The sequence below is a fragment of the Cavia porcellus genome, unplaced genomic scaffold (genome assembly GCF_034190915.1).
Source record: "Cavia porcellus strain 051 isolate PalLab524CR breed Dunkin Hartley unplaced genomic scaffold, mCavPor4.1 scaffold_20, whole genome shotgun sequence".
In the NCBI taxonomy this organism is placed as follows: domain Eukaryota; kingdom Metazoa; phylum Chordata; class Mammalia; order Rodentia; family Caviidae; genus Cavia; species Cavia porcellus.
In genome coordinates, this window is record NW_026947503.1 from 60,835,413 (window position 1) to 60,860,017 (window position 24,605).

General features: G+C 39.5%; 1 long non-coding RNA gene across 1 annotated transcript; it reads left to right on the forward strand.

Annotated features, from left to right (window-relative positions):
• Positions 1-13,552: 13,552 nt before the first annotated feature.
• LOC134471882 (uncharacterized) lies at positions 13,553-24,361 on the forward strand. The gene is made up of 3 exons (XR_010041588.1): positions 13,553-13,790; positions 14,961-15,068; positions 23,747-24,361. It is a non-coding gene; the product is annotated as an uncharacterized LOC134471882 (long non-coding RNA).
• Positions 24,362-24,605: the final 244 nt, after the last annotated feature.

The following is a 24,605-nucleotide window of genomic DNA, read 5'->3' on the forward strand; positions in this document are numbered from 1 at the left end:
AGTTAAATTTATATTACTAGCAACTAAAGACACCTAAGCAAACTTGAGAGGCCTGGAGGTTTTGGAGAATTTTGTGTATGCTATTTCCCTTTATTTAAAAAACAATTATACTGTCAAAATTTTATAGATTCAATGTGTACTATTTTCACACACCTCTTGTGTACTGATTATTGTTACTGTTTGTGTGTAGATGTCCCCCCAGAGCCTCATGCTTTGGTCATGTTTGGTCACAGGGCTTTTTCAGAGGTGACTACATCTAGAGTGTGTGATGCTGGGATTAAGGGCATGTAATTAGTCAATCAGTCCACTGATTGGTTTGGCATAGTTCTGGCTAGGGTTAGGGATGTGAGTGTTACACCTGCCTAGGGAAGGTAGCCTGCATACAATATAAGGGATGGAAAGAGTCTTTCTCTGTCCTTTGTTGCTTTTGCTACCTTGTGGGTGCCATGAACTGTTCTCTGTAATGCCCTTCTGCCATGTGCCACTCTATCTTAGAGCTAGCTGATGATGGACGGGAACCTCTATATACTATGAGCTTAATAAACCTTTCCTCCTTTAACCATAGGGGTTGGGCATTTTGTCTCAACAATGAGAAAATTAACCAAGACAATTACCATGATCATATTAATTAGCATACAGATCACCAACTATGGTTACCATGGGAAAAGAACAATACAGGTATTTAAAGACTGCCTTTATACCAATTTTCGAGGAAATGTATTCATTATAATCGCTATGCTCTCAGGATTAGATTCTCAGGACTTATTTATCGTATAAATAACTACTTTCTCTTTGACCAATATCTTCCAATTCCCACCGACACACAGCCCACCCTAGTCCTTTGTAAACACCACTTTACTCTCTGCTTGGGAGCTTGACTTTTTCAGATTTCGCATATAAACCAGATCATACTTATCTTTCTATATCTAGTTTATGTCACTCCATCATTGTTGCAAAGGCCTAGATTTCCTTCTTTTTTATGGTTGGTTAAGCTACCATTGAGTATATATGCCAGATTTTCTCTATACATTTAGAATGATTACATACCTTAGCTATTTTTAAAAATTCTTCAGTGACCATAGGGGTGCAGACAAGATAATGATTTTGTTTTTGTTTTACTGTGGACATATGTGAGTTCCTTGGGTATTGTGGTTACTAATCCCTTCTCAGATAAAAATGTTCAAATATTTTCTCCTATTCCAGATTAATTTTTTGACTGTATCCTTTGCTGTGTAGAAGCTTTGTAGTTTGGTATAATCTCATTTATTTTGGTGTCATGTCCAAAAACTTACTACCAAGACAAATGTCAAACATACTTTTCCTTATATTTTCTTCTAAGAGTTTATAGATTTAGATCTTACATTTTTGTTTTCAGTGCCTTCTGAGTTTTTATGGTATGAAATGAAGGTTCAATTTTCATTCCTTTGCATATAAATCCCGAGTTATCCCCCACCACTGAAAAGATGTTTCTCATTGCACACTCTTGACAGTCTTATCAAAGACTGACTGACTATGTATGTGAGAGTTTATTTTGGGCTCTCTGTTTTGTTGTTTTAGTCTCTGTATATATTTTTATGCTCATAGCATACTGTTTGGATTATTGCAGCCTTTTAATATCGTTTGAAATCCAGGTTTCTGATACCTCCAGCCTTATTCCTCCCCCCCTAAAATTGCTTTTATTGTTGAGGATATTTGTGTTGGCTCCCACGCAAATGTTAAAATCATGTTTTCTATTTCTGTGAAACATGTCTCTGGGATTTGGATAGCTACTGGGCTGAACAATGGATCATGCTGAGCAGTATAGATGATTCTTGTTTTGTTGCAAATACTAAGCATTCTTCTGTTTCCAGTGTCTCCTTCAAAATCCTATTGAGATGTAAGCGTCCCTGGGCAGCACTGGGGAGGGGCAGCACTGAATGCACTTGGGCCTGTGGGGAGGTGGTCACCCCCTCACTGCAGCAGCTCTGTTACAAAGCCACTTCTCTTCCTCAGCTTGCCCCTGCCCAGCCCTCTTGCCATCTTGTGTCCTCTCTTGCCGGGTGATGCCCTCTGACAGAGGTCAGCCAGAAAGCCCTTGCTAGATGTCAGTACTTTAATATTGGACTTTTGAGACTCCATAACTATGATAAATACATTTCCTCTCTTAATAAATTACCTGTCATTAGTGAAAGGGACTAAGATACACCCTGATCATGCCACCTTGTGGTTGCTGTCATACAACCTCCCAGGCCACTGTCCTCATCTGGCATCTCCTCTGTAGCTTTCCATGGAGGATAAAGTCAGAAGCTTGGAGATCCAAACCCATTTAAGAGCCACTATTAGTTCCAAGCAGGCATGTGCCACCTATATCAAGAGCAAAGGTAAGAAGCGTCATATGGGCTCTCTTTGGACAGCCTGGCCTCCCTGGAAGGAGAACTGAAGGACCAGCTCATTAAGCCCCCTGATCACCATGTCATCGGGGCACTTCCTCCAACAGTGGAAAGGTCAAGTCTCCCTCAGTTTCCAGTGGATCCAAATCCTGTGAGTGCTGGGCTTTAGGACCGGCCTCTGTTCTGGGTGACTGAGCAGCCTCTAAATTATTCCTGCCAATCAGGCCTTTTGTTTGGAGAAATTGCTCCAGGTGGAACAAATCTGTGTGAGCCGGGGCAGATCCCCCTTGCTTGTCGATGTCCTCGTGTTAAGAGTGCCCCCAGTCTCCACCTCTTGAAAGCCAGCGTCCTGCCCCCTATTTTCTGAAGACTCCCATCCCACAATGTCTTAACCATAGATTTACTCTAGGGTTTGCTTTGAATAGTTTTGTTTTTCTGGTTCTAGACTTACTTTAATTGTTATCTTTATTAGTTCATGTTTGCAGCGCAGAATGATTACATCCATCATGGGGAGCTGGGTCCATGGACACGGTTCATGTTAATTCTCTTTACTTCCTCTTCTCCTCCCCCTCTTTTCCTCCATCTCTTGGTTTCCTGCCCATTTTGCATCTGTTTTCAGTAAGAGAGGGGAAGGGAATGGGAAAAAAGAAGCAAGGTATGTCATACAGAGAGACAAACTCCCTGTGATGAGTGTCATCCTTAGATATCTAGAATGTACCAATAAAATAAAAAGTTCTTAAAAATCTGATTGGCAAAGGGACACACATTCCTCTTGGTTTGACATTTCTCTGTCATTTCCAATATATCCGCTGCTTTGATGCTTTTCCCAAACACAATGTGGAGCTTTTGAAAATACTATGATCTATTTTTACTCATGTATTTCACTCATATTTCATGTATATTCTTTCAAACGGTTTTTGCAGCATGCATAAAATAATTCTTGGGAAATATTTTTCTAAGTATATTCTTAGGAAATTAGAGGGTAGGGAAAATGAAAGAACACACATATATTGTGGAAATGACTAGTTTCATCACTGCACATCACAGAGGGAAAATTCTTGGCTAAATATGTGGTTATTCTTCTTCCTTACCCTAAAATGATTAGTTAACTGTAAAAATTAATAAGTTAACAGAAATCTCAAAACTCTGAAGAAACGTGAGTCACCGGAGGCTTTAATAAATTTAAGATAATAATAATAATAATAATAAAATATTAAGGACACTGTTTTCTTAGCACTCTGCTCACCTAGTTTACTTCTATGCACTGGAAGGATGAACAGAACTTGAGCTTTCCCCTCACAGTGGTGCACAGCCTCCTGAAGGTGGACAGAGGGGGTCTGTCTACTGTACATCCCAGAGTCACACTCAGGATAAGTGCTTCTTCCTTCAAAATTACCCTACCTTTGCATCCTCAAAATCTGCATCCTACATTTGACCATAAAGAGTGACTACCTTCCTTGGCAAAGTCATAGTCTCAATAAAATAATGCTTTTTAGCTTGAAAGTCATGAAGTCCTGGTTTTCAGACCCAGGTAGATTCTTCCAGAAAACTCTAACAGCACCAACCACGAGACCTTCTCTGACTGGTTACTAATGCACTCATATGTCATTTCCAACTCCATGGATTCTCCATTTTTAATTAATTTTTTTACTTATTGTCAGACCTGCACATCTAGTTATAATTTTATTCAGAATAAAACTGTCTAAAACAAGGCTCACTATCACTCATAGGGTCTGAAATTGATATTCTCAGGTCTTGTCATTTACAACCCATACATTAAGGGTTTGCCTCAGGTTGTACCTCCTTCTCCAGCCAATAGGGGAGTGAATACTCTAATTAGGCCCCTAATCTTTCTAGCCATGGCCCTTCTAATGGCTCTGAGAGTAACATCACTTATTTAAATTAAGTTGGTACGCACGGCTTTTGATGCACTCTTGTGGCCTTTTTGGCCACAATCCCTGGAAAGTTGAGCACATTCACAATGTGTAATGAATGAGACTGAATTTAGTAAGAAGGGTCACAGGTCAGCAGACTCTTGGGTCAGCCCAATCTTGCCCTGGACTCAGAAAGTAGTTCCCACCTCTTTACCTCTGCGGAAGCCTATGGCTGAGATGGTAACTTAATAGGCAGAATTCTGTTCCTGTTTTGTTGTATTTGCTCTCTTGCTATTATAAACTGCACACTGGAAAATTATAATGTTGAGGCAGAGGGAAAATGGACCCAGCCCACTTGATACATGGAGTGCCTTCTTTAAAAAGGATTAAATAATTCTAAGTTTTCCCATATTTTGGTCTCAGAAAACTGGTAGCCAGCTTATAGCACCAAATCAGAAACTTACAGAATTTATTTTTGGATGAATTAACTATCCAGCCAAGAAAACATAACCTCTTAAAATAGCTATCTGCTTGTTTCACTACCTGTATTAAAGTTGGCCAGCACTCACCAAGTCTTGCTCAAACCCCAGTAACTTCTTACTAACGTAGGCACTTGACTCCTAAGCGGGAAGCCAATATTTATGCACAACTCTAATATAATGGCAAAAAGTTTCCATGAACCAATTGAAACAAAAACTATTTATAATAGAGACTATAAGGATGAAAGATGAGACTGTTATTGTGGGTCATAGATTAATTCAAAGTAGTTTAACCTTTGGTGACCCCAGGGACTTTGAGTGGTGCTAGACCCCATGAGAGGTCTAGAGGAAACCTTACAAATGCATAGTGTAACAGGAAATGAAAGCAGGACCTTAGTCCCAGTGGAGTGCTGCTGGGACAGCCCGAGATGCTTTGCTAAGATGTGTCCGAAAGAATGGTAAACATAGAGGCCAGACATAGCCAAATGGTCCCTGGGAGAGTCAAACAATGAAGTTCTCAAGCATCTGTACTTTACCCCTCCTATTTCCCACTTCTGCTGTTTTAAAAAGACTTTAATAAATGTCCAGAGAAAACTATGATGGAGGCTTCAGTTCTAGACACTGCGGCCCCTAATCTCATACCTGTCTCTCTCTTGTTTTCTTCTCACCTACCACACCTTGTTTTCAGGACCTGTCACCTCATAGATACCAACCTATTATAGTTTTATCACATCATCAGAAAGATAATAGAGTGTATCCACAAAATAGAGACTGCTATAAGAAGATGAACTCACAAAACAAAATCTTAGAAATTAAATTAAAAAAAATAAACTTGTTGAAATAAGCAAAGCATCAAGGTGAGAAAATATGCCAGAAGAAAATACTGAGAGCTAGGAAATCAATGTTATAGCTAAGAACTTTTAAGGCCTAACTGAGAAAGTATAATATCCAACTACATAGTTCCAGAAAGAATGAACAAAACAAAGGAGAATATTTTTAAATATAATAAAATTCGCTAGAAATGAAAAGATGATTTTCTAGGATGAAAGAGCCCACAGGCTGAGTAAAAAGACCTACAGCAAAGCATATTTGCATGACATTTCTGAATCCAGCATAAAGATCCTAACTCTTTTAGAAGGGAAAAATATTCCATAAAGGAACTGAGAAATCTGAATGACTTTGAACTCCTCGGTAAAATACTGAAAGATGGAAGGTGATGGAGAAATAATTTTCAAAATTATTAAGGAAAATTATATCCAAACAAAACTTTAATACCCACCTACATTCATCAAGATATTAAGCTTTTCTGTGATCTCAACCCCCAACCTGAGAGATTACAGCCCTATGCCTACTTTCAGTCACGCAAATCCTCCTGCAGGCTGGGGAACTCCCTAGAGCAGGGGCCACATGAGCATTTCCATGTCTCAAGGATGAGCTGCTTGATCTTACGGTTCCATCATCTCTGTCCTTGACACCCAGGCAAGAAGGAATCATTGCCTAAAAGAAGCAGGCAGATCTTGCTGGCTCTTCAATGCTTTGATTCAGAAGTGACACACGTCCTCCACTCACAACTGATTACTCAGAACTGATGGCAAGGCCCCATCCAACAATAAGGGGCTGAGATTTGTCACCCTATTGGTGTCTTAGGTAAACAGGATAACCTGACATGAGAGACCGCTGGAAGTCTCTATAAACAAATCATGCCTGAAAGAGGAAGACACGATACAGATGTTCACACAAGTGTAGATGCACAAAGTTTATATCTAGGAATTCTTTCTTAGGAAGTTGCTGAAAGGTTTATTCCTCTAAAATAAGAGTTAACAATAAGAGGGTGTCTGATTGAGAAGTAGAAAAGTAAACAGTATTTCTTGTATTTTTTCAGCTACTATAAATTATTTTATAATTACTACCACTGGTATAACTATACATGAAATTAATAAATCCATAAAGCTCATAGCCAGAAGATTCAGTATTTTATATATTAATTTAATTGTTTGATTACAGATTCTCAAGGGTACCCTATATGCCCAATCATGACAAGAAAAAATTCATTAGGAACAAACCTAATGGAAAATATATCTTAAGTATAAAACTAAAAATACTATTAAGAAATTTAATAAGAGCTAAAAAATAAAATGTCATTTGTACATTGAAATATACAAAATTCTGAAGCAATCAGTTATCTGAAAATTCATCTATAGTTTTGTGAAATTGAAATTTCAATCTCAGAAAACATTGACAGACACTAGCAAGCTTTATTTTATATATATATTTATATTTATATATTTTATATATATATATTTATATATTTTATATATAAATATATATATATATGCCATGAAAAGAAATATAATTTTGAGAAGTAAATACTGAAGAATTTACATTATCAGCAGATAGCGAAACCCACTAAGATAATAGTCACTAATGACAAAGATAATGTTTACGGTTATTGAGAAAAAGACACATAAATGGTGTGGGGACCAGTAGACATCTATAGGTAGAATTAATTATCCCTTACAGGTCTAACATGAATACTAGAATTATAGTACCTTTAGAGAAAACCATAGGAATATATGTTCATGATGTTGGGGTAGTCAAATATACTGCAAAGAAAATAAAAATATCCAAAGGCAAAGTTTAATAAATTCATAATCTATTAGTATTTTTAAAAATAACAAAATTCAACATTAGGGAAGCAAAACAAGAAAATTTCAAGCTATATTTGCATTATTCAACTTTAACAAATAATTTATACTCCCAAATGCACAAAATATTCCTGTAAGAATATAAAAATCAACTGCAAATCTAGTGTTTTTAAAAAGGCAAAAGACTTGAAGAATAAAAGAAAATAGACAAGTGGACAAAAGCATATGTATTAAAAAGAAAATGCAACTTAAGAATACAAGTGATTTCATCATATTTCCATTAGAATGACTAAAATTGTGAAAACTGACAATTCTAAGTGTTTGCAAGGACACAGAGCAAGAACTTTCATATATGGCTGGTGAGGATGAAAATGGCTGCAACCTCTTTGAAAGACTGTATTTGGTGAAGCTAAATTTATGTATAATTTATGACCCCATATTTTCACTCTGAGTATACTACATAATTATATGAAACATGAAATTGTTATCTGCCATAAGATAGAAATAACACTATAAATCACTACATATATATCATATATCCTCTACAATATACTGTAATATATAAATCTACACATACATATATGTTATTATGACAGCTATAAAATTTAAAGAAATAATGAGACCAGGAGTGCAGATATCACCCTAAAATCTATCACTGTAATACTTGAAGATTTGGGCAAAGGCTCAGAAAGCAAAAGAGTGTTTGAGAAATTAGAAGAAATAAAAAGTAAAACAGTAAATGATAGTTAAGAATGTGTTTGTGAATGTTACCACTTTTAATGCATATTTCATGCTACAATTAAGAATAGTAGCTATCATCACAGTAGCTAGTTATGTAGCATTAAACTTTGCCAGATTTAACACTTTGCCATATCTGCACCTGATGTTTTAAAAAAGAAATGAAATACCACATTACAAAGCCTCCTGAGTAGCCATACAGTGCTGGGACTGCCACCACCTTGACCGTGTATCATCCAAATGCATATTTTAATACTTTTCTACCTACAAACAATAAATCAAACGTAAGTGTTTAATTATAACTATGTGTTTCACTGTAGTTTTGTTTTGAACTTCACGTCAATGCTATTTCAGAAACATTTGTGATCTTATATTATGTACACTGAGATGTAGTCACACTAATGTACACATCATTTGTTTCCCTTGATTCAGAAGAGTATTTTATAAACATATCAGCATATATCCATTCTCCCTTCATTAGGAAATTAGGTTAATTTTTGCTATTTGAATAAATGCTGTAATGAGCAGTTCTTGGAGTTCATGTGTAAAACAGGGATGTACATCATCAAATCGAGTTTCAATAATTTGTGATTCCTAACAGCCACAATGTGTCATAAGATACATGCATGACATCAGCTCTATCAACATTTGTCCTGTGTGTATTTTATTTACCGGGTTTTACATCTCCCTGTTACAGGGACCTGTCATTGTTCTCTCTGGCCTCAAACTGGTCTGCACACTCTTTAGGAGTATTCCCAAGAATATCCCACACAAGATAAATTCACCTGCACACAGCAGGCAGGGCAAGCCACAGTCTGTCACCACATAGTCTCAATGTTTAGGAAAGAGATGAGTCTCAAGGTCTACAGTCTGCTGACATTAATAGAAACCTTGCAAGATATTATTTTGATGCTGGAAAAATCAATGTGAAGATGAAAGTTTTGTTCTGTCTGGAACTGGTTTTAAAACAGAAAATGAAGAGTATTAGCTTTATATATGAACTAAAGGGAGCTGGTCTGTAACTACTTACTTACCTAACATATGTCTGAAAGAAATGATTTCTTTGTGTCTTCTGCATCTCTAAGATAGTGATAGCAACTTCTACAGCCTGACTTCTGTACTACATTATGTAATAAAATAGATTCAGGAGGAAAAATGATCATGACTAGCCAACAGTCACGATTAAGCATCCACCTTCAGTCCCTAAGACTATCAGACACTGTACTAAAGTAAGGCAGAGTATACATTCCTAGTTTTCAAGGATTTTTTTTTTTTTTTGTGGCTTCATCAACATCTATAACTGGCCAGGTATGGTGGTGCACTCCTATAATTCCAGCAATCAGGAGGCTGAGGCAGGAGGATCATTGCAAGTTCGAGACCAGCCTGGGCTACAAGATGAACTCAAGGCCACCCTGAACTACATAGTGAGATCCTGTCTTAGAAATGTGTAACTGGTTCAAACTAAAACTAGTAATTCTACTTCAGTCTGATTGGTTTCTTTCTCTTCTGTTTGTGGCTACTGAAAAACATCTAATTTTCTCAAGACAAATATCAAAATTCCAGAACCAACTGCCAAGCTATCATCAACTTCAATAAATATTACTATAAACTACTGAAGAATCCCAGATAACCAATTATTAGACATCCTTGACTAAAGTAAAATGATTTTTCTCATTTGTAATAATTGTTCCAAATGTCCCAACTTAATGGTAATAAACCAAGAACTAGAGTATATGTCAACCCTTTCTGTCAGTAGATTAGTTATAAAGATAAAAATTATTTCTCTTTTAAAAGGTCTGATACCTAGGGCTATGCCTACGTAATACTTTGTTTTTCATGGATGTGAAAAAATATGTATGTTAAAATATGTGTACATAAGCAAACACACATATGCAAAAGACATAAATGACCACCTTTGGATATGTCCTTTCTGCTAGTACATAACCTAGCTGTCAGTTCTGTTCCATGAGCCCCCGGGAATACAGCCTGTACAGGACACCTTCCTGATTGTGAATGCCGATCACACACCCACGAAATGCTGCCCCCACAGGTAGGCTGGGCTGCTACACACTTTCTGCAAACTCTCAAGAGCTGCTTCTTCATCTTTGTGTCTCTCTGACTTTCACATCCAGGCACCTTGTCTCCGTTTCACCCTTGTCCCCCAGCATGGGGAAACAAGTACTCACATATTTCTACCATAAACAGAGACAAATACACGTAAATGGAACATTTTACGAGATTGGCCATTCTACCATTTGGTCACACACAGCACTGTCGGTTTAAGAGCATTTCACATGCCACACAGCCTGCCACCAATTCAAGGCCTTCTTTAAAGCTCTGATCTTAAGTAGTTTTAGATATTGACCCTGACAAGACATAGTCTAAACATGCTTATAACCTCTCTTCTCCAAACAGAAAGCAATAATGTGTGTGCATAATGTCTTGAAATGCTAAGTGATGTATTGAATACATTCAGCAGAAGTCATGGCAACAGTCAATGAGCTCAAATAAATACAGAAATAAGTCAAGCAATAAAGTTTGAGGAAGTCGATTCCATCACATTGCATCCAAATGACCAGAATAAAATGTTAGGCAGCCGTTCAAGTATTCTACACAATATACACAAATATCTGACACCCGAATGCTTCTTATTTTAATAAATCTTTTAAAGCAGGTGCAGGTCCATAACAAAATTGAGCTGAAAACACAGCACCTGTATGCCCTGCGTACCTCCCTGCTCGCATGTAAAGCCTCCCAATCAGCTTGCTACCACAGAGTGGCCCAAGTACCACCACACACAAACCTGCATCAATGCATCCTCACCACCAAAGCCCAGCTCCACACCACGGATCAATTTTAGTGTTGTTCATTCTGCAGGTTTTGAGAAATGCACGATGTCGCATGTCCACCATGACAGTGTCATAGGGAGTGTGCGTCATGCCTGCAGTCCTCTGTGATTTGGTATTCCTTCCCTCCCTCCAACACCTGGCAAACTTCTACTTTAGCAATCTCCTCATGTTTTTGCCTTTCCCAGAATGCCATATAATTGGAATCATCTGGTATAGGAATCATCCAACCTTTCAAATTATCTTCGTTCATTAGTAGTGTTCACTTGCTGTCCCTCTGTGTTCTTTCATCGATGGAAAGCTCATTTCTACTCAGTGCTGAATAGCATCCCTTTGACTGTGTTTCCCATAATTCATTTACCCAAAATGCAACACAAATGAAACCCCGCAACAAAAACGTAGAACGACTGTAACTCTGTTTTCAAGTTTAGGCAATTAAGAATAAAGCTGCTATAAACATCCATGGGCAGGTTTTTGTGTAAGTCTTTAGCTCTTCTGGCTAAACACCAATGGGCATGCACTGTACAGCACTGGTGAAAGTATGTTTCACTTTGTAATAAACCACTACACTGCCCACCTAAGTAGGTGTCCTGTTTTGCATTCAGATCGACAGTCAGATGAGAAATTCCTATTGCTCAGCATCTGAACAGCATTTAGGGTTTCAGTGTTTTGTTTCGGGCACTGTAGCAGGTATGTGGTGGTACAAGTTGTGTTCAAAATATATGATAAATGATTAAATTTTTGAAAAGTATTACTGTAAAAGATGTAGTGCTGTTTCCCACTCATCACCACCCCTGATCACTTCAAACACATTCTATTTTCCATGCCCTTTTCTGAAGCAGTTCTGGAAGTCCTCTTTTGTGCCTTTACAAGATGTGATTTAGAGAGGGGGGAGGGGAGGGAGGGGAGAAGAGAGGAGAGGAGAGGAGAGGAGGAAGAGAAGGAAGAGAAAGCAAGCAAGCAAGAAAAAGTATACACTGAGCACTGCTTCCAGCATGCATGCCATCCAACAGAAAGGTAGGCTTGCAAAAACCTGTGTGTCCTCATCCACTGTAATCACCAGACCTGGCACCTTGAGACTTCTGGCCCTACCACAAAACCAGAATCACCATGAAAGCTAAATGTTTTGAATCAATTCAGGACATCAATGAACCACAATAGTGCAACTAAAGACACTCAGGAGAGAGGACCGCTTCAGGGAGCGGCCATGGCAGTGAAGTATTGTGTTCAGCAGGAGGGGGAGGATTTGAGGGAGTAAGGACTTCTTTTGCCGTATTACACTGTTTTAATTTAGGCTGGTATGTTTCCAGCCACTCCTCCTCTCTCATTGTTTCTGCAGCCTTCTAGTGGCACGTGATTTTGTGTTATCTGTATCTCTTCCTTGGTGAAACATCTCCTCAGATACTTTCTTCTCTCTCTGTCTGCATTTCATTTTGAGAGGTTTCTATTGACAAGTTTTCAATTTCATTGCTCATTCCTGAGTCTACAAATGAACCACAGGAGTCATTCTTCATTTCTGTTCCAGGGTTTTGATATCTAGCATTCCCTTCTGATCCTTTCTTACAATTATCTTCTCTTTAGGGACATTTGGTTCTAAAAGCTGTCTACTTTTTCCATTAGACTATTTACATGTTAATCATTATAAATTCCATTTCTGATCATTCTAGGCTAGAAGTCTTATCTAAATTTGTTTTTGATGATTTATCTCCAGACTGGTATTTTTCCTTCCTTTTGGCATCCTTTGCAATATTTTGTACACTGAGCATCTTGCATCTTAAATAGGCACTGAGGTTAAATAGGCTTTATGTGTGAGGGTTTGTATTAACCCGGCCAGGAATTGGGAGGCACCAGAAGCTTTTTCTGACCTTCTTTTTGTCCCCTGTTGGTTGTGGGGCTTTCCTTTGTTGTGCTGCTCCTGTGAGAGTCTCAGCTGGAAGCCACTGTTGCACAGAACACTCATTTGTATGGTGGTAGCGTGGGAAGGAAGGAAACCTTTATATAACCTGATTTGGTCTCAGTATTTTAGTGGACTTGTGGCTCCAGGTCGAGCCTTCCCAAGTGATTCCTTCTGTCCTTTCTCCAGGAATGTATCATTTTCCTGATGATTTCTTACTCTGTCCTCTGGCTAAACTACTGCAAATTTATCTCCTTGAGGTCCTATTCCTTGCCTGTTATGGATTTCACTTTAGTTTTGTTTTGTTTCGGTCCACTTGGGTGGAACAGGAAGACTGAAACCATCTCCTGCTGGGCTGAGATTTAGTTTTGCTTAGGGAGAAAGATTTTGCCATAGAATAGACTCTAGTTATAGAGAAAATTCAGGGAGGTTACACAAAGCTGCTCTTCCTTTTCTTATGCTAGAACCACAAGGCCGTTGTTCTTGCATCCCCAGCCCAGAACCTGCTAGAGCTCAGGCAGAAAGGTTGTTGATCAGTCACTGGAGGCCTCACAATTAACTCTGTTATGGGTTGAAAGCTGGTGGTAAATTTAACGCCAGCTGGATTACATCAGCATGCCTTGAGAGAAGATGCTCCACCTGAGGAAGGTTGCCAGGATAAATAGGTGGAGAAGAAGGGAGAGAGAGAGAGGGACTGAGGCATTAAGGAGGCATTGTGGGTTCTCCTACAAGTTGCTGTCTGAGCTGTTGGTTCTCCTGGAGAAGCTTTGGTCCTAACATCAAGCATTGCTTCCTGGCTCCGGAGGGGAAGACATGCGCTGCTTGGTCTCCAGGATGAACTCATCACGCTGCTTCCTGGCATGTACCCGACTGTGCTTGTCGGAGGAGGAGCTCGGGGCCTCCGTGTCGCTGAGGACAGCTGTGGTGCCTAGCCCTGCTTTTGTTGTGAGTGTGATTTTTTTGGCTCCAGCGTAGAACGCTCATCCCACTAGCACAGCTCCTTCATCCTGCTGGCATAGACTTTCTGGCTTCCACTGCTGACCTTTGGGTCTTCCGGGTATGGATCCGTAAAAGAGACTGGTGTGAGTCCTTCTTGTGGGCTCTGGATCTCCAGTTGGATTTGTGGGAGGCATTGTCGTGAGCTCTGGATTTTTATCTGGACTCATGTGGGACATGTACTGTGGGGTTTAGACCCTTGACTAAATAATTTATGTCTTTGGTGTTGTGGATAAGTTTCCTGCATTTTCCTGTGTTAACTCCCGGTGACCATTATAAAAATATTATAAACTCCATGTCCTAATTCTAATTGTTCTCTGTGTACAACCCCTAACTACAACAAACTCACTTTCACATGGGCTCCACTCAGCTTTGGGCCACGCTGCAAAAAGCTAGTGGCCTCCCCATTTTCAGCAGGAAGGAGAGCCCTGCTCAGGGGAAGCAGTTTCCGTATCTCCCTGTGAAGGCGCCTGTCCTTCCACAGTTCAGGGTCATGACACTGAGGCTTTCTGCGGGCTCCAAACACAGCTGGACTGTCAGTCTGTCCAACTCCCTCCCTAGTGGGATGGACAGAGTAATGACCGCTAAGTGCTCTGCAGGCTGGAAGTGAAACTGGACAGGAGATGACTGGTTTCATGCTATTTAACAAGCTTTGTGACTTCACTTGACTTTTCTAGGCCCAAAGGGTTTCCAGCATCAATCAAATGTCCTAACATCTATTTTTTAATGAGCTATAACCTGTATCTATGTATATATATATATATATATATATATATACACATATATATATACATACACACAAGATAGATAACTATACTACTAATCTCTGTAAGTTCATCATAAAGAACAGTTTGTGTTTTCATTGATTGATCTTTTTTTCATGTCTAAATCTTGTAACCTGAGCAACCAGTTTTACAATAACAATATGCAATATAATAACTAGTGTTAATTTCCTACTTTTTTGGAAATTCTGTATCATTTTTATCCTTTTGGGGGAGTTGTTTTTAAAGTTTAAAAAAAAAGTGTGAAAGTTGTACCCTAAAACTGATCTATTTCAAGCATCTATTTTAAGACCTGATAAAACACAGAAATTTTGACTTTAGTTCTTATGGGTTACAGATACTGGAACAAATGCACGCAAGTACGATACTCATTAAGGCACCGCGAATCCTGTGAGAGATTGTCCATGGGACCTCCATATTATCAAGCCAATTTTCTACAGAGCTGGTAGGCTCATAATAGACTGCAATAGGGTTTGAACTCTGGCTTTGACCTTCAGTTTTCCTTTCAGTACTTCTTTATTCCACCTCATTTTCAATATTTTTTATCCCATTCCATTCTCCTCTTTGACTTTCTGTTCCATACTCACATCATTTTTCATGTCATGAAGGACGCTGGTGCCCTGACGTGGTCCCTCAACCCTCTTATAAATAAATATATATATATTCTTTTACTCAAGAAAGTACATTCTTTTTAAAAGTAGATTCTTGAGTAATTCAGATACTATTTCCATTTCATTTTGTTATACTGTTTTGGTTTTGTTTTTTAAAAACATTTCTCTATGCTGCTTTCTTTGCTTTTGCTGTCTTCTTTAGTTACCTTCCAACATGACAGAATTCGTTCAGAGAAAATTCTTTTCTCAGTTATTGGATCTCAGCATAGTTTGTATCTATTGTTTTACTTAATTAGGTATTTTGGTGCATTTTAAATATGCATAATGATCACTTTCCTCGTAAGGCCTGTGCACCTGTACACAGCCCATCTCAGTTCCTTTTTTCCCTCATTCATTTATTCTCTCTTCAGTTCCTCTTAATAATCAACCTCATACAAAGACTGTTCACAAGATGGTATGAGACAGACCACGGTAAACACTTAAACTATGCTGGCACACGGTGAGTTCTCACAGAGTTTAGCTGTCGTTTCCTACCCAGACACCAGAGCCAGGCCTGTGACAGCACCTGCCCCAGGCCATGCGGGAGCAGGAGGGTGTGCTGGGGCATCCTGGGTAGCAAGCCCTTCCTTGGCATGACCACTAGCACTTGCTATAAATGTAATTATGTGCCCAATTCCCCATTTATAACCAGGTTTCCGTGAATGAATCACTGTACAGTAATACCTCGGTTCATGATCACTTCTATTGAGAGCAATTTGGTTCATAAAGAGAAATGGTTGGCAAAATTTTATTTCTGTTTGAGATCTTTGCATCAGATGACAAACACTACCCAGGCCATCTTCCCCACACAATGCAAATGCAGCCATCTCCCCCAAAATCATAAAACAAAGTAAGTTTGTGAACCGAGGAACCACAGTACACATTTCTAGAATGGCAGACTACATTTCCCCCTGGCTAACTGAAAACACCCGCATACAGAATAACTTTAAAACCTCATGCTTCACTTTTACATCCACTAGAGATCTTCCTACCTCAGTCTCGTGTATGAAGATTCACCACACAGCTTATAACTCTCTCCTGTTGCTTCTCTTGTCCTATATCTATGATTTTGACAGTGCTTTCTTGTCTTTCTTGAAGTTTTCTCGTGGTAATGTGTTTTTACTTGGTTATTTGGTTACTCATTTGGAAACAGTTTAGTGGAAAGTTTTTAAAAAGCCTGCATTACAATAAGCCTTTTAAAAGTGGAATTGAAATTTAAACTTTAAAGAACAGTTTAGGGAAAATATAAGACTTTTATTCTTTACACCCAATCTTAACATCTCTGCTTCGCCTTGCTGTGTTTTGGCACCCAAAGCTTAATGTGTTGAAACCCTGGCTCCCAGTGTAAAGAATTAGTATGTGATGGGGTTTAGTAGGTAGGGCCCAGTAGGAGAAGGCTGGGTCACAGGAGTTTTTGTCCTTGGAAGGAATGAATTAGTTTGCTGGTCCCCAGTTAGTTCTTGATAAAGCAACTTATTATAGACAAAGTCAGACATGTGTGGCGTGTCCCTTCTACTTCTCCCACTTGTTGTGACACAGCCAAGGTACTCTTTCCAGGGGGCTGAGCAGAGGGCCGGCCCATTCCAGGACCACCTGCCTCTCAAACTGTGAACTAATAAACTCTGTTTTCCTTTGCAAGGCAATTAGCTCCAGGTACCTCATAACAACCATACTAAACAGGCTGACAGAATAATCTAGGTATGGAAGCTAACAGAATTTCATTTTCTAGGACCTTCACTGATCTGTCTACAGAACATTCCAGGCCTAAATGGAAAGCTTTAAGACCACTCCTACATATATGTCTTAAAATCATAATTTACAGAGGGTTAGCAGTTTCCTTGAATTCTTAAGGCTATAAAGAGTTTACAGTTCATTTTTACATTACTTCACAGATGGAAAATAAACGAGGCTAAATAACACCATGAAGATTACACACAACCAGTTAGAGATAAAATCAAAAGTAAAACCCAGGTCTGCAATTTGCTGTGATTTGACTATATATCATAATTATAACATTATTGTCTTTGATCTGAAATAATTTTATAATTGTCTTAAAAGGAAAATTGATACTTGTCAATGTGGTCTGAATTCTCAGTTTCTTCCTCTTCATCCTTACATTCTGATTCCCACTGGAGGACCCATCAGTGCTGCAACGGCTCATCTTACACAGGCCAGGCTAACCTACCTGATACAACTAAGGTTCAGGCTTTCTTGGACTCACGTCCTTACCTTATTCTTCTTACCTTTCTCAAATGTGAGGCTTTGAAGCCTGGTAGAAGTCTCCACAGGGTTAGCAAAGAAGGCAATTTCTGCCATTATATTTTATTTCCCCTGCATTTGAATGTAAATTACTCCTGCAAGCCGAAAGAGCTCCCAAAAGGTGCTCACCGGAGCCTATCCATATTCTGGTAATGGATCCTCAGTTATCATCCGCTAATACACTGAGCATTGAGGATGACAACAAGAGTGCAAATGCCCAATAACAAGCTGAAAAAGTATTCTACTGCCCTTGTGGGAGACGAGTTTAAAGCTCACCAGTGCAAGAGCGAGAATATACAAAAGTAAAATATGTCCTCCCACAAGCTAGTTGACATGCAAGCTGTAAGAGGGGAAAGCAAAGCGCCTCTTCGCTATTCTTATAATGTGGCAGCTTCAGCATCACGAGGTTTGCTGGTATATTTAGTTCCAGCTGATTCATTCTCATTCCAACTTCCTCTTCATGTCTAATTTCAAGGTTTTGCTTTTAAATACCACCTCCTTCAATTTCCTAGTAAGAAATATTTTGGTGTATTTATAGTAAAGTAATCAAGATGGTTAGCTGAGTTATGAAGTGAAATTGCAAATGTACACAGTTTCTGAGAGCCAGCCTTAGAATAATATTCTTAAGGGATTGTGCCACTGCAGCTAACTGAGCTGCTCTAATAGAATGCAAAATGACATAAAAAGAATGTGTGGCTCAAAAAATTTAGATTAAACCTCAGAGGGAGCCAAGTGGAAAGGCTTGCTGGAGTCATATGCACCTGAAACCCAGGGGGTGGAACCAAGTGGGTATCATGGTTTGTACAGTGTTCCCCAAGGTCCTCATGTAAAGGCTCCATCTATAGGGCGGCACCACTGGGAGGTCTCAGACCAGTGATGGGAAACCTATGGCACATGTGCTGCAGCCAACTGTTCATTCTCATTAAAACCTCTAAAAGATTCACCAGCACAGTGCTAGACCGTTTAGGAGCATTGGCTAGAGGGAGGTCCTTAGGTCACTGGGGATATGCCCTTGAAGGGGACTATGGGACTGCCGTCTTGTTCGGTCCTCTCTCCTCCTCCAGACTCATGAGATAAGCTGTTTTTCTCCTCTGCACTGCAGATTTTCCTCTGCCACACACCCTTGTCATGATGTCATCCCTCCTGGAGGCCCAAAACAATAGGGTTGTCCATCCTGGACGTGAACTTCCCAAACTATGAGCCAACATACACCTTCTCTCTTTATAAGTTAATTGCCTCGCGTATTTTATTATAATGATGGAAAGCTGAATAATTTAATGGGTAACACCATTGCTGCATATCAGGACGGCAACTCTCTGGGGGAAATAACTGGAAAGGAAGAGAACAGATCTCTCATCAGAAAAATATATGACAGTTTAAAAAATTCCTTTGGCTTAGGTGTGGTAAGATTAAGATTCTGAAGTCAAACCTAGAAATGCCGCATGTCTCAGTGCCTGAGAAACTGACTACTTCTAATGGCCAAAGGGATTTTTTTTACTTGCTCCTCCTCTGTCACTGTCACAACCTACTATATGGGAACAAAACAATGCAACTTACATGAAGCTCCACTCGTGCAGAATCACGAGGCCACACACAGCTTTGGTCCTCCAGGAGCTTCCAACCTAAATATATTTTGTAACAAGTTACCACAAATTTAGCAGGTGAAAACAGCATCCATTTATCAGCCCATGTATTCTGCAGGCAGAGATCTAGGTATGTTCTATGTTCAAGGCATCATGAGACCAAAGCAACAGTATTCACAGAGCTTTTTTTTTTTTTCCTGCTTTTAACGTGGAGGCTCTAAAAATAATCCATCAGTTTGTTATAACAGCGCATCACGTTTACAGATTTAAGGGAGGATGAGTGCATACATAATGTGCATGAAAACATTCATATCCAACGTCTTGTACAATGTAGTGGTGGAATTTAACCACCTCTGGAGAGCAAGTTGCCGCAATCAACTGAAGTTAGGGAAAGGTGGAGACCTTTGGAAAAGTTCGATCCAGGAAGGAGTCTGAAATCGGAAGCTATGGAATGCTACGTGTCCAAGAATGGGTCCTCCCTGGCTGTCTCTGCGCTTCGCAGATGTCCCAAAGCTTACACGCCACACCACATGGGTAGAGGCCCTGACCATCCTCTGCTCAGACCAATAGTTGATGAAGTATGGGAATTTATCTTCTGTGTTGGAAACAAGTCCACCATGTGAGATGATTCATGAAAATATTTAAGTAGTAAGACAATGTCTTGACCCTAAAGGGAACTATCCATGCACATAGTGGACATAGATAAATTGTGCAAACATCTATTCCCTCCGCTCCTTGCCACATACTGCATTACAGTTTCAGGAAGACTTCCCTCTACGTGTAATGTTCTGAATGTTGTTTGTCATCCTGAAGCCTCATAGGCTGAGGTTGAGCCCAGGTTGGCATTAGTGGGAGGTGGTATGGAAGCTTCAGAAGTGGAGCCCAGTGAGAGGTCCCCGGCTTGCTGGAGAATGGCTGTGAGGATACAGTGCTTTCTCCTGCACTGATTTCTTACAAGAGTCATCGCCAAATCCTGGGCCTAACCCTGACTTTCTCTCTGTTTTCCTGTTCCAAAATGTGATCCTTCTTCCCTCAGGCTCTTTGCTATGCACCTTGCTGTGTTCTTGAGAGTCAGCTCTAGGATGTTTGGGTTTTCTCTTTGAAAAAATATGACCTAAATAAACATCTTTTTCTTCATAAGTTGTCTGCCTAGGGCATTATGTGATAATAATGAAAAACTGACTAATCCCCTATATCTATAGCAGCTGCATAGTTTGAAAGATATTCTCACTCTCCTCTCTCTCACTCTGTCTCTGTCTGTCTCTGTCTGTCTCTGTCTCTGTCTCTGTCTCTGTCTCTCTCTGTCTCTCTCTCTCTGTCTCTCTCTCTCTCTCTCTCTCTCTCTCTCCCCCCCCCATGTATAAATGTATCCTCCTTGTCACAGATAGGACCAAAGATGGAAATGTGTCCAGGCTTAGGTTAATTAGCACAGTGCATTGCTCGAGGTAAGCTAAGGAGGACTACAGATACTTTGTCTTATGTTTGGAAGTCTTCTGTCTTGCTTTTGACAGATCAGTATGTGCAAGTTAAGGTCATTTTACTGCCAAGAAGAGATCCTGCCTGAGGATAAAGTCTACACATGGAGAAAGTAATCAATAACCTATAGCCCAGAAATGGGATTGACACCCTATCAAACCAGGTCTGAAGTCTCCCCCACTGTGGAGTGAGACCAAAGCATTTGTGTACACCTGGAACTAGTTTGTATTGTTTGGTCTCATTTACCGCTGAAAGCATTTTGCCTGAAACAAAAAGGGATACAAAAATGACAAATGAGCAATACTGAAGACACAGATCTACTTATAGTTTCCCTTCGCACCATGCCTATAAAGGAAAGTATTCTGGATTCTAACCCTGATTTCAACAGAGAATATTACATGTAAGGCGAGAGAGTATTTTCTTAGCACAGAGCAGGCCCTTCATAAAATTAAGTTTGGAAAAGAGATAAGACAGAGTGAGCAAACTTTCAGCTGTGTAGCTCACTGCAGGGGAAGTCATTTCCATTTTCATTTTCTCATTTTTCCTCATTACACTTGATTTGTTAGCCTTAGAAAAGCTTCCATTTTTCAAACTTCTCTGTGTACTTTAGGTGATATCTATGTAAATTGGTATTTTGGTGCTGGTAATAAAGTGCTTGCAACCCACAAGAACACCTCCATAATATTTAAATTGCCCTGCCCCTGTGAAAGCCGGTGTCTGCTAGGTGCTAAGTTCAGACATCACATTTGTCAAATGCTATAATCGCCTTCCCGCCTGAAGATCAGAGGCTGGGAATTCCCAAAAGTCAGCCAGCACTTAGCCAAGCCAAGCTCCTCCGAGTCTGACCTCCCCAGAGGAGCCATGTGAGCAATCATTCATTTCTAAAATTAGCTGAAGAACTCAAGTGCTTTGGGGACCAGCATAGAGACCAGGGAAGGGAGAGCCTCATTTGCAAACTCCCTCCATGTGAAGAAATTAGACTGCCTTAGTGAAACGTGTGAGCCAGAAAGTTAGACTTTTCAGACCTCAGCCCAGAAGTAATCATTTTAGGATTCCAGATTTTCATCCTGCAAAACTGAGCTAAGAGCTCTTCCCAAATACATCATTGTAAAGACAAAATTAAATACCGCCACGTTTCAAAAGTAAAGAAAGTTTATCTGAACTTTCTTTACTCTAGAGCAATGTATTTATGGTGGAATTTGCCATGAGTAGATTCTAGGTATTTTTCCCATACACATGTTCACACATGCACACAAACACAGGAGTAACTCACAAAGGTGAAGCGATGGATGTGCTCATTTGGTTAGCTATGGTCAGCATTTCACCATGCACATGTATATCGAAATATTAACTTCTATTCTTCAAACTCTTTACAAAGAAAGTTTATCTGAACCTCAGTCTCAGCTCTCCAATTTCCACCTAGCCATGCCTCCTGAGGGACTGCGCTGAGCGGAGCGCCCTGTGGGCCCACAGTGGACACGCAGTGGAGAAACAGCAGCAGCACAGAAGCCGGTACAGCACCACTCCCTCCTCCAGGATTAACACGGCTCAGTTTTAACACAGGAGAAGCCATGGTCCAAAGCTTCCTCTCCTATACTGACCCAAAAGCAGTGCAAAGCCCATTTTTTGGTAGGGATTGCAGTATTTAATCACTGTGTATGCAATAGTTCAATAGCAAGTTTGAGGATTTTTTAAAGTTGAGCAAGATACAGAGACAGAGAAGCAATGGGTGAGCCCAGAAAACCTAAAATGAGAGATGCACTTAGTTAAGAAAGGATTGGATGTTTCTGGCTTTCAATGATGAGGATTACAAGAAAGAAAGAAAGAAAGAAAGAAAGAAAGAAAGAAAGAAAGAAAGAAAGAAAGAAAGAAAGAAAGAAAGAAAGAAAGAGAGCAAGAAGAAATTGGATGAAACCAAGAATTCTAGCGGAGGTAGACAACATAGGGCCAGATCATGAGTGGTCTCCAGTGTCAGAAAAAATTGTCCTGATTAAAAAAATCATGAATTACATACAAAGGTATTTAACATTAGGCAACACAATACGAATATAGTGGATTAAGTAAACGGGGCATTTTCCTACAGCAGAAATTCCTCACGTCTTGTGCAGCTAGCTGCTCAGTCACTACTAAGGGCTGGGCTCTTTCGGTTTCTCTGTCCCTCCTTCCCTGGTGTGTACCTTTTGTTCTCAGACAGTCACTGTAACTGCGAGTGTCCATCCTCAACCCAGCCCAGAAGAAATTATTAAAGAAGAACAAAAAGGTGGACACTCGGGGAAATTTTCCAAAACTCCTAAGGACAGTTTGGTTTTAAACTCAAAAGCCGAACTGAAAGTCCTTCAGGGTTAAAGAAATTAAAAATGTGAGTATTTTTAACTAAGTACTTTGGAGTTTTATAAAAATAAAAGAAAAATAAAGGAATGGATATAGCATATGCAGTTGGTCACTTCTGCTTCAACCTAGTAACCTACAAGGTCAGGGTTTTATAATGAAAGAGAAAACCAGGTTCCATCGTCCAAGGCCGAGCACATCTCTGCATACTCTAATGTTTATGTTCCAGATTTATAGATTTCACAAAAGCTACCTTGTCGTGGTAGAACGAGTTAGTGAGGAACCCATCATTTATCAAACAGCTCGCATGTGTGATCACCAATAGATTCTTGTCCTCCTAACAATGTTGGGTCAGATTGTCCTGAATCACAGACACAGCTGCCCTGCCGCACCGTCAGAACTGCTTGTTTTTTTTTTTTCTTTCAGTGGTTACCCCAGAGATTACCATATCTTTCTTTGATCTTTAACCCTCTAATAATTCACTGCTAGGAAGTTACAGCACCACTCCCTACCTTCCCCCACCACCGTATCATCGTGTTGTACATTTAATGCCCCGTAATGCTTCGTTTTTATTTTATAAATCAGTATTCATTTCGCACATATATTTATTCTTTTTACTTTTCTTCTTTCCTTTGTATGTCTCTCTGACTCCAGTCACCAGAAGTCATTCTGAGAAAGATCCCTTTAGTATTTCTTTTAAGGTAGATCTGCTGGCAGTGATTTTTCTCAACTTATTAAGTGTATATGACAATTTCACCTGAAGGTTTTGTCCCTGTTGTTGTTTTGCTTATTTGTTTTTGTTTTTCTTTGTTTGTTTTTTGAAACAGAGTCTCAACATGCAGTTCAGGCTGGTCTTGACCTCACAGTGATCCTCCTGCCTGGGCCTCCAAGTACTGGGATTACAAGCATGCACCATTGTGCCAGGCTCTCCTGAAGTGTTGAAAGTTATTTTTTTCCAAGAAGACAACGCTTAGTTACCAGTAACTGTCTTTTAGTATGTCAAATATTTTATTCCCTTTTCCTCTCACTTCCATATTTTCTGGTGGAAAATCAACTATTAATCTCACTTTTATTTCATAAGAGTGCTTTCTAATCTATAACTGCCTTGCTTCCTTTTAAGATTTTTCTCTTTTGCCCTTGGATTTTGATGGTTTGACTATGGCATCTGGAGGTGTGAGGGTTTTCTTTTTATTTGACATGCTTGGGGCCCACAGAACCTCATGATTCCATGTGCTGGTGTCTTCTACACATTATGGAAAGTTCTCAACCATTTCCTCCTCATATTGCTTCTGTACTGTTTTTTTCCTCCCCTGTCTTCTTGGACTTCATTATCTGTGTTTGACATTTTCACTATGTTCCATGAGACTACACATTTGTAATTTTTTTTATCCTTTCTTGTCCCTCTGTTTAAGGTCCCTCGAAGTTCATTAATCATGTCTTGTTCTGAGTCAAAATTTATTTCTAAATATATCTGAGTTCTTAAATGATGGCATTATTCATTTCTATAAGTTTTTCTTTCTAAAAATGTTTCATGGTTGATGGGCACATTTCTCTTCTTTATCTCTCTACATATGAATCATAGGAAATGTGAAGTCCTTCACCAATATCTGGTCACCTGTGAATATACTCCATCTGTGTTGTCTCTGGTTGTGAGATCACATCACTTCCCAAATCTAGTAATTTTTT